This window comes from Mycteria americana, chromosome 7, assembly GCF_035582795.1.
Source record: "Mycteria americana isolate JAX WOST 10 ecotype Jacksonville Zoo and Gardens chromosome 7, USCA_MyAme_1.0, whole genome shotgun sequence".
Classification (NCBI taxonomy): Eukaryota; Metazoa; Chordata; class Aves; order Ciconiiformes; family Ciconiidae; genus Mycteria; species Mycteria americana.
Genome location: NC_134371.1, coordinates 61,309,223 through 61,323,052, shown reverse-complemented (window position 1 = coordinate 61,323,052; position 13,830 = coordinate 61,309,223). Strand labels below are relative to the sequence as shown.

At 43.2% G+C, this 13,830-nt stretch overlaps 1 protein-coding gene and 1 long non-coding RNA gene across 2 annotated transcripts in view; one reads left to right on the top strand and one right to left on the bottom strand.

The window, feature by feature from the left end:
- Positions 1-13,830, top strand: part of AGBL4 (AGBL carboxypeptidase 4) — a 981,249-nt gene that overhangs the window by 875,126 nt on the left and 92,293 nt on the right. The gene's annotated exons all lie outside the window — the stretch shown is intronic.
- On the bottom strand, positions 8,858-12,026 carry LOC142413226 (uncharacterized). Its single transcript, XR_012776695.1, has 3 exons — positions 11,817-12,026; positions 10,506-10,587; positions 8,858-9,139 (listed from the first exon to the last, which is right to left on the bottom strand). It is a non-coding gene; the product is annotated as an uncharacterized LOC142413226 (long non-coding RNA).

Genomic DNA, 13,830 nt, shown 5'->3' with positions numbered 1-13,830 from the left:
TACTTCAACAGCAGCACTTCAAGTGAAAACTGGCGGCTGCATGAAGTGTTGTCCATAATTGACTAGCTCCATGTCTTCACACAGCACAGAGACAATGTTCCATTATGTTATCCATTGACAGTATCATTGAAAAGATTACTCTCCTTAAAGCATCTGTCAACCTTGATTGATTTACAAGGGACAAAGAACTGAAAAGGTTTGAAGTGCGGGTACAATTTTTGCCACCGTTTAGCATACATAATGGTTCTCCTTTGATGTCAAAAGCTCATCTTCTATTAATAATGCAGAGGGCTTTTGAATGCAGGCTACTTGTATGGAGTTCCACACTAATAACCTACTTGCTGTGAAATGGGATTCACTTTGGAGAAGCAGTCATTTGTCTGGGTTTTACATGTTCGGAATGAATCCCGACTCAAAGGGATTTCTTTCAGTGCTCTGCATGATTGCAGCTGAGCCCGGCACGGGTTAGGGAAAGCAGGCAAATCCTAGCCTGCTCCTCCAGCCGAGAATCTGGCAGAAATCACGCAGCCAGATGCAAAGGAGCATGAACAACAAGCCTAAGATGATGCGATCAAATGCCTTGTGCCATTTTGTCTGGCAACCTTCTATTAATATACTTTAGAGTGCATTTCATGCCTGGACTGCTTTCTTCACCTGTCATTTCCAATAGGCCTTTTTATTTAAATGACAGCATCCAAGGGAGATTGGTGATTAGAGTAGGGGATGGATAGGGGATTTGTGCCTGCGTGCCTGTTGTAGGACCAAAGGCAAGTCACCCAATGTCTGTGTACCCTATCTGTTGAGCAGAACACTTAACCTCACAGTACTCTGGAAGGCTGACTGTGGTTTGCAGGTAAAAGTTGTGAAAGGGACCAGAAATTCTTCATTTGTACATGACTTCAGAAACAGAGACCTGCCTTTGGCCTAGCTGTCAGTACGTGAAGAGGAAAGTGAAAGAAAGAAGAGCTAGGAAGTTTTGCTCCCAAACAAATACATGAGAGAGAGATTCTTGGGCAGCTGTCTGGGGTAAAAGGACAAATTCTGTAAGGAAAACATTCTATGTTTTTAAGGTTTAAGAAGGATATTTTTAAACATTGGGGAGTAAATATAATCTGTAGAAAAGCTCTAACAGTAAGAGCTGACAAGCTCTTTTGAAAGGCTGACTCATTTTTTAGGAGCAGCTGTTGACACCATGTCTGAGTGCATTACACATCAGCCATGGCTAGGAGTTGTTGCAGTATTTGGAGGGGTGTTCTTCATTTGACCTTTCTTGTTCTGGAGGGTGGATTAGTCATAACGACCAGACACAAGCACTTGAGCATTTCAAGAACCTGCTAGTCTTAGGGGTGGCTAATTTTGACCTTTGTGACAGTATGAGAGGAGACCATCTGTTCTCTCTGGTTCATTTAAAAGAAACAACCGCAGCCATTCTTGGATGGCTTTATCACTTCGTAAAGATTGCTTTTCTTTGCAGTTAAAGGATAAAGACTGGCCAGAGGTACTTGGCTTAATCTTGTTTTTTTTTCTTTGGACTCCAAACTGGTGGTACTTGGGATACCTTTGAGTTCTCATTTCATTTTCTTGTATTCAACCTCCCAGCAGAGCATCTTCCTTAGAAATACTGTCATCCTTTGTGTGCCATGGTTAGCCTGATAAAAACTTGGGGTCCTGTTATGTTGGGCACTGGGTAACTACTGAGAAGGTCCACAACCCCAAGAGCTTCCAGTCATGCTGGGAAAGAGACAGAGAGTGGGTGAGAAGTGACTTGCTTGAGGAAATCAGAGAATAAAACCCAGGTCTCCAAAGTGCCAGTCTGGTGTCTTTGTCAGCAGTTCCCTATGTTTTATACTATGCTGTGCCCTCAACAGTGAAGTTTCTGAACAACAACCCACCCAGTTTCCTTTAGGGAAACATGTTGTTAACCCCAGTGCCACAACACTGTGACCTAAAACATATTTTTGATACTATCATTGTCTCAGCAATATGAGAAAATTCAGACATGGAGTGATTTGCCCTAGTACTTTTTGTTGGGGTGGGGGTGGGGGTTGTTTTGTTTTGGCTTTTTTAGCCTGGATATCTAAAATTGAGCAACCAAGTAGAAGATTTTAATCTATCTATATTTTCTATTGTGTTCCTTTTATCCACATATTCCAGGTCTGTTCTTATCATTTCCACAGCACCCCCCTCATCCATCCAAGCTTTCTTAGGGAAGATGTGTTCCTTCCAGCAAACCTCCTCCCATCTACCCATGGCAGCCTTACTGGGCTGTTATCACTTACCCTGGCTGGACATCTCCCTCTTAGTCTTGTGATCCCTGTTACTAATCCCAGTGCGTTTTGGGCCATGTCTGAAGGAAGTGCTGGCACAAGTGCCAGAGGGAGTAATAACAGCTCATGAACATTGAATGAGCAAATCCCAATAATCTGTTCCAAAATAAAGAAGAACCAGTTTGTGTTGCGTGTGGCTGGGCAGGGAAGGGGGAGCAGTGAGCAAGTTGCTGAGACCTGGAATTCATCCCAAAGAAAAATCCATACTCACTTTCCCCACTGTCTCCTAAGTGCCTCTCTGCTGTTTTGGCAAAAAAGACCATTGTCCCAGAAAGGCAAAAGCTGCTGCATTCAGGTAGGTTTTGTTAACATCATGCAAGCTTAACAGATCTTCTCAGAAATCTCTTAAAACCTGAGCACAACAAATGATCCTACCTTCTTTTTTGTTGTCTTGTACCAGGGCATTTCCAGGAAGACAAATACAGCTATTATATGCTTTAGCACCCCTCTGGGTTGCATTTCTGCTTGCTGCTTCTTGGACATGTTGCTCCATAAGTTCACTTTATTTATTTATTTTTCCTGGAGGCTGGGTGAGGGGAGAGAGAAAACATGTTTCTGGTGGCACAGGGAACAGATTGTAAACCCTGTGCTTCTAAGCATTGTAGGTTTTGGGCCCACAAGAACTCTGCCCTCTGGAGAGTCGTGGCTAAATGAAACTGCTCCATTACATCGTGCTGAACCAGTCCACCCCTCTTTTTATACAGAGGGTTGAATTAATTTGTATTGCAAAGAAAAGGAAAAGGAGGGGGGGGGAAAGGGTTTGAGTAAATGGATTTTCTTTCAGTACCTTATTGCTGTGTTGTTTGCGCATATGGGAGTTGACAGTCCCTTCTCCATCCCCACACAGGTAGAAATTTTGAATATCCACAGAAGAAACAAGTTTTTATAGCAATTTTATGGTGTATTTTCAAAGACCATCATTACTCCTACCTAATGTCAACAAGCTGGGAGCAGGTGACAACCTCCCAGAGTAGCACACATGAAAGGAGCTCCTTTACATTCAAATGTAAGCTACCTCTCTTGCAGAGCGCTGCAAATTTCACTCAGTTGGGACAAACTGTGCTGTGAAGGAGGGGTAGGAAGTTGGTTAAGCACTGGACACCCGTCCCCCTCCCCGGATCTTTTTCTGGATATTACCTCTTTAACTATGTGACATTTTAACATATGTAGAATACAAGTCTAGTTCAGAGAACTGTTCCAGAACAGTGAGAGAGCTCAGGAGGAGTCTGAGCAATGGGCTGTACTGGCTTGCTCTGGGAGCAGCGTACAGCATGCTGCCCCTCCTTAGGAGAGGTTGCAATCTCCTGATTTAGACCTACAAGTGAGCAGACCACCCCTTTGCCACAGAGCAAACCACTTTTTCTGCAGACTATTCAAAGCAACTGCATGCACGATGGTTGTATTTCCCTTTCTGTTTCTCATTGTCCTAAGTTTCTGTCATTTGTGTAAATGATTATGAAAGCACTCCCAGGAGACTGCACACACGCTCATAAAACTATTGTAAAGAGAAGTATTGCAGGCTATTGCTAGAGGCTATTTTATTGTATATTTTGAGGAAACATCTTGTTTTCTACTGACAAATAGGGAGACTGGGAACTCCAGAGACACGAGTTATTTTCTAAACTGTATGATTATTCTGTAGAGCTTAGACTAGGAAATGCCAGCTTTGGCATCTTTGGGGAAGGATGTGATCTGAGAAGCAGAGGTTGCTATTAGTAAAAAACAAGGGGGGAAAAGCAGATCTTTTCTTCATTATTACCCTGAAGCATTTGTAGAACCCTTATTTGTGTATATCACTGGTCACAGCTTGGGCTGGCTCTTTAAAGGGAGGTAAGTTCCAGGCTAATTCTCTGGTTTATGGGTGAGGGGTTTGTGGATAGGTTAATGGTTGAGTAGGTGACATTGTCACGTGTGGCTAAGTGCACTTCTGATGACAGGGAGAAGCAGGTTCACTGCAGAAGGAGCTGAGAGGACCTGAGGAAGTACGTTTTGGGGGACAGTACACTCTGTGTCTGTGTGCCTGTGTGTGTGTGGGGTGGCAAAATCTAGTGGCAAGAGGAGCTCCAACTGAGGTTTGCTTAGAGGATGGGGTGGAATCCGCCTCCTTCTCTTGCCTTTTCTGAATAGGTTGTGATGGGCTGCTCAGCTCTGTAGGGGAGCCCTTGACTGACTTTGTAAAGGTCTCAGGTAAGGCCATCGCCACACTGCTTTGTTTGGCTGTAGGGTGTTGTTTAAGAAGCTCTCTCAGAAGAGCTGCTGTTTTGATTTGGATTCCAGTTGCATTAGCTGCTATGGTGAAACCAGTGAACTCAATAAACATCTTCGGTGCTGTAGCACTTGGGGAGGTGGGAGCTGCAAGTACAACCAGTTTCGGTGCATGTGAGGATTAATTCTGGGTAATGTGAAACGAAGGCCAAATCCCTGCACTGGTGCTGCCAGTGTAACTGGTACAAGGTGCAGAGACAAGCAGCGAGCTGCGGAGACCTCCATCAGTCCTGGAGCTGTACAGCAGAGCACTGTAGAGAGCTGAGCATGGATATTAATGAGCAGTGAAAAGAAAAGTGCAGCTATGGTAGTTCTCGCAGGTGAACAGCTGAAACCCTGAAGCAAGAAACCCAGTTGCTTTTCTAACTACAGAGTTTCCAAAAAGGGAGCTCATTCGGTAGTTTTTGTTTTGAAGCATAAACTGAGAGCTTATAAAGCTCTGTCCTTCCAACCCCTCTGCTAATGACCATGCAAATATGTGTTTTTATCAGCAAACTTAAGCAGGCATGACTGAAAGACACTTGGGAGGGATGGAGAGGGGGAAAGATCTGGTATTCCTTCACTACACATTAAAGGGATAATGAAGCCCCTCAGGGAGCAGATGTGTGTGTGGTGACAAAGTACCTTTAAACTGTTATTTCTCTGAGGAGAATTGCACTTTAAAGCCTGACAATGTGGTGCTAGGCAGGTTGTGTTCATGGTACATCCTACAATGTGATGCTGCCTTTAAGAAAGGGCGATTGCTGTCTGCTTCCCACTGAGAAACAGGGAGAAGGCAAAAAGAGACAGGTAGTAGAATGGTGGAAATCTCTTAGGATTTGAGGCTATTTGGTCTTCAGATTTCAGTTTCAGGCTTTTCTCTCTCACATTCTTAGGACAGGTCAAACTGTTTCAGATCTCCTCTGCATGCCTTTTCTCAGATTTATGCAAATCAAATTCTAGCTCAGAGAATATTCCCTTGTTAAAGCTGAAGTTTGCTGCTCACCTCAGTGGTTCCTACCAGGCACAGAAGTTATGAAACAAAATGCTGTCAGCTGCAGTGCCATCAGTGAATATGAGTGAGTCCTTTTCACAGGAATATCAGTCCAATCTGCCTGTCCCTAAGGGATCTGGAAAAACTCCAAGTAATGGGAACCCTCTTTGAAATGATCCTGAACTTTTCAAAACCTTCTCTTCCCAAACTTCAGTGGTCACAAATGATTTTGAGATGAAATACATTTTCCTCCTGTGCATCAGAAACACGGCAAAGCTGCAAGGTGAGATGAATCAGGGAGTAATTTTGAGCTCTATTCCCATTTCATCATGTCTCTGCTCCCAGAATCCTTCCTCTTTGCCTGCTGCCTCCTTCAGATCAGCTTTCTGCCTTTGGGATTTTTTTAATTATTTTTCTTTTTCTGTTTTTTTTAATAATCCCATCTACATTTCAGATGCAGCTTGTTTGTAAAATAAATTGGAAGAAGTCTGCCTGATAGCAGCCTCCCAAATGCCATGATTTCCAAGTCTCCAGACCCAGTTGGCATGGAGTTGACAGTCTATCACAAAAAACACTAACACATATGCTTTCCAGTCTATTAAGAGAGTTAATGGAGCTGGTGAGAGGTGGGTGTGAGGAGAGAGTTAAGTTGGCTTTTCAAGTGAGAAGTTCCCTTAGTGCTTCCAGAGAAGTAAGGAGGTAAGTTTTGCTTCTAAGATAGCTTGATGGGCTACCAGCTGCAAGAATGGCAGGGTCAAAGCAGTGGCTGCTGGGCACACCATGGCAGTAATTAGCGCTATCGATATGAGGAAAGTGAGCTGCCAGTTGTACCCCTCGTATAGCACTCTGTGGAGGGGCAAACAGAAGAGTCACAATTGGTAATATTGCTATTTACAATCTTCTGTGGCAAAGATTTCAAAGCTAGTGCATTTCTGTGCTCTCTTTCTAACTTTTGCAGACTTCAATAAAGCATTCTAGAAAATAAGAGTGAGTGAGTTATAGCTGATACTGTAAAACTCTTCACCGAGATGGATTTGACATTGTCTGGGCTCCAGTCCATTTCCCAATGGCACGTCTATTCTTCCTTGATGACAAGTGTGTCATTCTTTTTTTCTAGAGCACTAACTACTAACTTTTTTATTATCACTTTTTTGCTACACTGGGGCAGTGAGTTGAGGGCTCATAGAGGTCAGACCTACTTCAGAAAAAAAGCTTGCTCTTCAGCTATAAAAGCAGCATCAACGGATAACTCTGGTGAGGTTGTAATTGAGTCCTGATTATACTTGGCCGTTGCTGGTGCTGATAGGTGAAGAACATGAAGTAATTTGGATTCATAATCCCAGTTTACCCCAGTAGGTAGAGTGTTTATTGCTCAACTACACAACGAGCAAAATACAGGCAGTTTTTCTGGTTTGGGGTTTTGTCGTTTTTTAGGAATAGTTAGCCTCAGTTGTGAAATACAGCTTATTTCCCAAATGGAAATGGAATACTTTTAATTATGTGTTGTAATATGAACCCATTCTCTAATTATGAACCCTCTCAGTGTTTATGTCTCTGCTCTTCTCCAGGAAAGATTTCTAACATGATTTTCTGATTCTTGTGAGCATACAGTTGAACATACTACATCTTTTTGTAAAACACTTCCTGGACCTACATCATCTATCTATATCAGCAAATGGAAAGATCTCTTTATGCTGAGTTTCATGCAGATACTCTGCTTGTGAGGACTAATGATCTTCTGGGAAACATTCATGTGCACACTAGAGCTCAAGTTTTTGAAGATATATGCAGTTTGCTACTTCCTTCCATGGGCACATAAACAATCAATTGTGTTGCAGTAGATGTGAACAGCTGGTAAAATCTATCTGTTGGATTTCAGGAACTCCCTAGACCTTGCTACATCAGAAAATCATCTTTCTCAGTCTGTCAAGGCCTGTGACCATGTCACCGAAATCGGGAATCAAACTCCTTAACACCAATGTAGTATTAAGAAGCAGGCATTCTTTATTACGGCGCCGGATGCACGGGGGATTGTTCCACCTAGCGTGCATACCACAGGTTACATCAGCTGAAACTTATATTGCCCGGTTACATACATATGCATCAAATTTCCTGGAATGATCATGCATATTCATTCTATTTCCTAGAACTAATTATCATATTTGCATGGTCATTACGCATGCGTCCTTGAACTCCGAGGGGCTTCCGTGGGGGTCTCTGATGGTCCCTGGTGGTCGTACAGGTGTGTCCTTTGGTTGACCCCTTCTTCTGGACATGCGCAATCCCACCTTGCTTATGTAACCTGTTTTCCTTCTTCATGGTGCATGGTCCCTAACAATGATTTGGCACCCTTAACACAAACCAATTATTCTAGCCACCCTCGACTCTTTGTCAAGATGGGCTGGGGCTGTATTGGGAACATAGCAGCATGTCCGTACTACTCCTTGTCCAGTTGTCTTTGGGCATAGTAGCATATCCATAGCCACAGGTGTACAAACACAATATCAAAGCATTGTCTAACCTGCTCCTATCTCTATGTTGCTTAGTTACAAAGAACGAACTAATCATTTTGGTTACATCTGGTTACATTTCCCCCCTTTGGAAGTTTTGAAATAATCATCTTTTCAATACTTCCACTCTTAATCTTTCATAACTCAACATAAGCAGGTGGCTTCTCTCCTGGCATTGGTGTACGACGCTTCATCACCAATTTCTGTGTCAACATTTTCTTTAAAAATTGATAAACCAAACAAATCACCAAAACAACTGTAATCAAAATGATTAGTGTCTGTAACAACTCAGTTATCCATCTTTTAAGAGGAAATCCAAAATGTCCCAAAATTTGGCCTAACCAATTTGTTTGCATTTCACTCCTTAAACCTTGAGTCTGCTGTGCCACCCTCTTCATATCATCTATTTGTTCATTCAAAGCAGCTGTAACATTTGGGATGTGCACACAGCAATCTTGATTTCTGTAAATCCACAATCATCGCTTCAATTCCCCCATGTGTTTCTCTCTGTTTTTCCTCTGCTATTTTTATCATTATTTGTGGGGTAACTATGACTTGTCGGGTGTATGTTACCCACCTCATTTTCTACTGCTCTCACCTGTTCTGCCAATAATCTATCAAATTTACCAAAATTTGGTTTTGGGGTTGGAAGTTTTACCTGTTTTACTGGTAGCAGGGCAAGGATGCTTTGCTCCACTGCCTCTCTAGCAGTTTTATCAGCCAATCAGTTGCCCACATTTACCACGGTTTGTCCAAATTTATGTGCTTTACAATGCATTACCACTACTTTCTTAGGCTGCTGGATGTCCTGGAGGAGTTGAAGAATTTCTTCCTGAGCTGACAACAGTCCTCTTTCCTTCCAGATAGCTCCATATGTGTGAATCTGCTTTCTGTGCTGATGTATTCACAGGGAGAGCTTCAGCTTTGATCACTTGGGTGGTGGTGACCACTGCATACCCCGCCATTCATTTTCCATCTCGGACAAAGCTGCTTCCATCCATAAACAGCTCCAAATCAGGATTAGGCAGCGGTTCGTCCATCAGGTCCTGTCTGCTAGAATATACCTGTTCAATAGTTTGCAAACAATCATGGTGTAAAGACTCACCCATTTCCAAGCTCAAAAACATTGCTGGGTTCACTGCTGTTGTAGTTTTAAGCTCCACATCATCCTGTTCCAAGAGAGTGACCTGGTATTTGAGCATGCGGCTTGGGGACAGCCATTGCCCCCCTTTTTGCTCCAAGACAGAAATTACCATATGTGGAACATAAACCGTAATTTTCTGCCCCATGGTTAATTTCCTTGCTTCTTGGATTAAGAGTACAGTTGCTACCACAGCTCGCAAACACCCAGGCCCTCCCTTGCTGACATTATCCAATTGCTTAGAAAAATACCCAATGGCCCATTTCCAAGTTCCTAATTTTTGAGTCAACACACCCAAAGAAAGATGTTATCGCTCATGTACAAACAATTAAAAAGTCTTTGCTAAATCTGAGAATCCTAACACAGGTGCAGACATCAAAGCTTTCTTCAGATTTTTAAAAGCTGTCCAACACTCAGGTGTCCACAACAGGTGATTCTCCTGGGATCCTTTCAAAGCTGCATAATTGAGGATCCACAATTGACACCACCCAACCATACCCAAAAATGTCTGCAGTTCCCGTATCGTTCTGGGTTCTGGAACTTGACAAATTGCTTCCTTTCTGCCTGCTCCCAATCTTCTTTGTCCTTGTGAAATTTCAAAGCCTAAATATATCACAGTCTCTTTCCCAATCTGGGCCTTGCTTTTTGATACTCGGTATCCTGCTTGTCCCAAAAATTCAACAAGCTGATGGTCACTTGTAAACAGTCCTCTCGAGTCTCTGCTGCTATCAAGATGTCATCTACATACTGCAATATTACTCCTTCTGAATTTTCTTTTTTCCACACTTCCAATTCCTTTGCCAACTGATTACCAAATATTGTAAGACTATTTTTGAACCTTTGAGGTAGCACTGTCCAGGTGAGTTGTGTCTTGCATCCAGTGGTGGGGATTTCCATTCAAAGGCAAATATGCCTGGCTATCTTTGTCTAGAGGTAGGCAGAAGAAAGCATCCTTGAGATCAAGTACAGTAAACCACTTACGTTTTTCTTTTAAGGATGTCGGCAAGGTATATGGGTTAGCTACTACTCGGTGAATGTCTTAAACAATCTGATTCATGGCTCTTAAATCTTGAGCTAACCTATAGTCCTTGCCATTCTGCTTTTTCAATGGCAATATCAGGGTATTACATTCTGATTCACACTCTATCAATAATGCATAATTCAAAAATTTCGTCATTAATTCTTCCAACCCCTTTCTAGCTTCCCACTTAATAGGATACTGTTTTGTCTTACCGGTTTGGTTCCAGATTTTAGAACAACTTTTACTGGTTCTGCCAATTTAGACCGACCTGGAATTCCACTAGCCCATACCAAGGGTGTTACTGCATCCTCTACTTCTGCAGGAATTTCTTCCTTCGGTCTTGGTGTGTTCTATAACACAAAAATTCTCGCTTCCACAGCTTTTGATTCAGGTATTAACAGCTGAGTCTCCCCATTTTTAAAAATTATTTTGTGCATTCACTTTACTCAATATATCTCTTCCTAACAAAGATGATGGACATTCTGGCATATACAAAAATTGATGAGTTACTCATTGCTTTCCCAATTTGAATTTCAAAGGTTGTAAAAACGGCCGATTTTCCTTCCACCCTGCTCCCCCAACAACACTTATAGTTTTATGACTAACCCTCCCTTTGCATATATTTAATACCAAATATGTTACCCCTGTATCAACTAAAAATTCTACTTCATCATTCCCCAGCTTTAATGTAACCAGGTGTTCAGCTGGGGTTGACTACCCCGATCTCCTTCAGTCCTCATCATTCAGAGTCATCAACTTAATTGCCTGTAGCAAAAGATCCAATTCTCTCACTTTGGGACATTCCCTTTTCCAATGCTACAGGCAGAGCAACATCATCTTAAACTCTTATTCCTTCCCTGTTTTTTTCCAAAGTCAATACCATAAAATTTTACTGGATAATCCCACACTGGTTTTGCCACTCCAGATGATTTCTCAAAGCAAAAATAAATACCTCATAAGCTATTTCATCTCATTTACCTTCCCTTTTGCAAAATTACATTAATTGCAAGATGGTATTATATTGCGATGGACTATTCTTTGGCCATTTCTCCCCACCTTCCAAAGTATACATTGGCCACCAATGATTGCAATATTCAATTAATTGTTTCCGAGTCAAAGGATCACCCCCCAGATCTTTCCAGTGTTTTAAAATACATCCCAAAGGTGTTCTTTGTGGGATGGTTTTCTTACTCGGAACTGTACCCATCTCCCAAAAGACTTAGTGCTTGTGATTGTGCACGATCACAGGCACTAGTCAGAGGGACCCCAACCCTTGTTGGAGCTCCCTCTGGGATTCCAGCCCCCTGCCAGAAATCCCAACCTTGGAGACTTCAACCCCCCGTCGAAGACTCCCCCTTGGGCTCCGCTCCACAGGCTTTCGCCTAGCAGAGACTTACCAACCGAGGTACCTCTTAGCCCAACCCTGCGTAGCTTTCACCACACCTTACGAGCAGGCTTGGTGGGACTCTAACCCACGTCCTACCTTTGGTGGGACTCTAACCCACGTCCTACCTAGAGTGGGACTCTAACCCACGTCCTACCTAAAGTTCTGTTACCCGTTAGAAGAATGCCTTATTACCTTGTTCCAGGGGATCTTGCTCAGAATTCTTCGGTCCGGGGATCGGAGGTTCTCCCCAAGAATCCCTCGGTGCCGGCTGGAGGTCCTGCGATCCCTCGGATCCATCGAAATTCAGAAGCAGGGTCCCATCTGGGTCGCCAAAACTGTCACCGAAACCGGGAATCAAACTCCTTAACACCAATGTAGTATTAAGAAGCAGGCATTCTTTATTATGGCGCCGGATGCACGGGGGATTGTTCCACCTAGCGTGCATACCACAGGTTACATCAGCTGAAACTTATATTGCCCGGTTACATACATATGCATCAAATTTCCTGGAATGATCATGCATATTCATTCTATTTCCTAGAACTAATTATCATATTTGCATGGTCATTACGCATGCGTCCTTGAACTCTGAGGGGCTTCCGTGGGGGTCTCTGATGGTCCCTGGTGGTCGTACAGGTGTGTCCTTTGGTTGACCCCTTCTTCTGGACATGCGCAATCCCACCTTGCTTATGTAACCCGTTTTCCTTCTTCATGGTGCATGGTCCCTAACAATGATTTGGCACCCTTAACACAAACCAATTATTCTAGCCACCCTCGACTCTTTGTCAAGATGGGCTGGGGCTGTACTGGGAACATAGCAGCATGTCCGTACTACTCCTTGTCCAGTTGTCTTTGGGCATAGTAGCATATCCATAGCCACAGGTGTACAAACACAATATCAAAGCATTGTCTAACCTGCTCCTATCTCTATGTTGCTTAGTTACAAAGAATGAACTAATCATTTTGGTTACATCTGGTTACAACCAGATTTCTATCTGGTTGACCATTTCTCTCCTAATTACTTTCTGAGTCATTTGTACCTTGTTGTTTCCTTTCTTGCTGGGTTGGAGCAACACCTTAGAATTGATCATAAGTGATGTGCAGTCTTTACCCTGGTTCCCATGGTAGGAGCCTGGCAAGGTTTGACTTGCACTGTGATCATACCTTTTTCTTTCTATCCTTTTTCTCCGTAATGTGTTGAGGAATTTCAGAAGACAACAAAGATTCATTCCCCAATAAGTCCTTTATGAGAAAGTACCTTTTTGTACCCTGCCCCTTTGCCCTGCCATCAGTGAAAGGTAGAACTGAAGCTCCCATCCATCACTGGCTGGACGCTGAGCCTGCTTGACATTTCAGCCCTTTTTGGCATCTCTTCTTCCACTGAACAGGGGACCCAGATTTACTGGGTTTTGCCTCCAATTTTTCCTTTTGTGCAACCTGAGGTTTCCTGATCCTGTAGCAAGACAAGTCCCCTGTGAAGTCAAACATACACTGAGGAGGAGGTCCCACCAGCAGAAGCTCCCACCAAGCAGAACCACTCAGATTCCAAGTCCATCAGGACACCAAAGGGTGGACTTGGGCAAATTCAGTCTCAGATGTGTGAGAAATGTGCTATTCTCCCTCTTTGTCTTTTGGAGCTGCTCTTGTTATAGATTGATACAGGCATGCAGAGGCAATCAGTAAACTGCCTGCCCTTACTTTGTGAATATGGACTGCTCAGGGCATTCATTCCAGCAGTTGTTAGCAGGATGATGGAGCGGTGCTGAGAAACCAAGAGTATCCCTCAGCTATATGGGAGCTGCCTAAGCTGTTGAGCTTGTAAGCTAGCTACCAGGGGGCTGAATTCACTGAGGAGAGACACTGTGTGGTACAGAGTGTCCTTACCAGCCAAGAGATAAGACTGCCCTGGAGACCGGGGTTCTGGCACATTGAGAGGTCTGACCAAGGGCCAAGATTTTTTTTCTGCTTTGAGACCACTCCAGAAAGAATTTGCATGCAATTTTTTTTCTTATTTCCTTCCACGCATCTCTCTGTCTGCTGCAACATCTGAATAAGGTCCAATTGGTTTACAAATTTCTTTGTCCTGCCTGGCTGTTCACTGTCATTCCCAATGGGGAAACCAGTCATACAGAAGGTATTCAGCACAGCATGGGGAGGAGGAATGAAATCTGGTAGGAAGGCCTGGGGAAGCTGCCACTAATGCCTC